General features: G+C 44.3%; 1 non-coding gene across 1 annotated transcript; it reads left to right on the forward strand.

Moving 5' to 3' along the window:
* The first annotated feature begins 1141 nt into the window (after positions 1–1141).
* LOC114814829 lies at positions 1142–1279 on the forward strand. The gene has a single exon (XR_003762626.1). It is a non-coding gene; the product is annotated as a small nucleolar RNA SNORA7 (small nucleolar RNA).
* Positions 1280–1609: the final 330 nt, after the last annotated feature.

Consider the following 1609-nt stretch of genomic DNA (forward strand, 5'->3'; position numbering starts at 1 on the left):
GAGAGTTTGAAACCCAATGGTTAGGAATTTCTGCTTGATGCAGAAAGGAATTCATTCAATCATACTCAATGAATGCTTTCTGTGTGCAGAGCACTGTTCTAAGCATTTGATAATGATGGTATTTGTTAAGCAGGTACTATGTACCAAGCACTTTTCTAAGCACTGGGGTAGATACAAGTTTATCAGGTTGTCCTACGTGGAGCTCATAGTCTTAACCCCATTTTACAGATGAGGTAACTGAGGCACAGAGAAATTAAGTGACTTGCCCAAAGTCACAAAATTGACAACTGAAAAGGAGCCGGGATTAGAATCCATGACCTCTGACTCCCAAGCATGGGCTCTTTCCACTAAGCCATGTGGTAGATGCATGAAGATGGACATTTTAGAAAAATCAATTAGGTGCAAGTGAAGTATGGACTGATGAGGGGTGAGAGACAGGGAGACCAGTGAGGTTGCTGAACTAGTAGTCAAGCCCAGATGTGAAAGGTGTCTGGACTAGCATGGGGGACAGTTATATGGAGATGAAAGAGTGGATGTTGGAAATATTGTAGAGGAAGAACCAACATAATTGGGTGACTGAATAAGGGGTCTGAATGAAATGGAGCCCAGGTTAATGCCAAGGTCCCAGGCTTCAGGGACATTGTTAACTGTGATGGGAAAGTCAGGTGGAGGAGAGGATTGCGAGGGAAGATAAGGACTTCACTTTAGGGCATGATGAGAGATTGTACAGTGACTTCAGATGATGAGATTGAGGTATGTCCAAGTTGGTGAATGGATGAAGTGGGGTGGAGCAGAAGGTCAGTGGAATTAAAAAATTGAGTCATCTGCATAGAGATGGTAGAACAAATAAGCTCTTCAAGGGAATGAGTGGAATGTGAAAAGAGAAGTGAATTTGGCAGAGAAAGATCCAGTGAAAAAACTGAGAAAGATCAGCTGAGGAGAACATGGAGTGAACTGACAAGAGAAACCACGGTAAGATCATATTTCCAGGAGAAGGGGGTAGTCTGCAGTGTGGGAAAACAGCTAAGAAGCTGAGAAGGAATAGGATAGAGTTTGTTACATTTGGCATCCAATTGTCTCAGTCCCAGAAGATCAAGAAAGATGTGACAGCTACAGAATAAACCATTTCCATTCTCTGGCTACCCTCTCGGGGTCACACCTGGAAAGTTTCCAGTACTCTACCAGTCTCAACTACAGAAGGGAGAGTCAAGCAGAGGCAAAACCATTCCATTCCTAGCTTGGGCAGTGGCTAGTGAGTGGAAGGCAATCTGCTACAAGTTAAAACTCACCTGAGCTGGGCAAGTGGGGGCTTGGGAAAGAGTCGAGGGCAGAGACTCGTTTATGCGTGGAAGGAGGCAGTGGTAAACCACTTCCATATTTTTACCAAGAAAACTCTATGGATACACTACCAGAACAATTGCAGATGGAAGTGGGCATTCTGGGAGACATATGTCCTTGGTGTCACTATGGGTCGGATACGACTCGACAGCATAAGACAACAACAACAAAGCATTCTCTGACTGCCAGCAGTCCCCTGATAACCACCAGCAGCAAACTGGATAACTTCCTTCATGCCCAAATTGAGCCAAATAAAAGGAAGGATGCCTAA

This window comes from Ornithorhynchus anatinus, chromosome 10 (genome assembly GCF_004115215.2).
Source record: "Ornithorhynchus anatinus isolate Pmale09 chromosome 10, mOrnAna1.pri.v4, whole genome shotgun sequence".
Classification (NCBI taxonomy): domain Eukaryota; kingdom Metazoa; phylum Chordata; class Mammalia; order Monotremata; family Ornithorhynchidae; genus Ornithorhynchus; species Ornithorhynchus anatinus.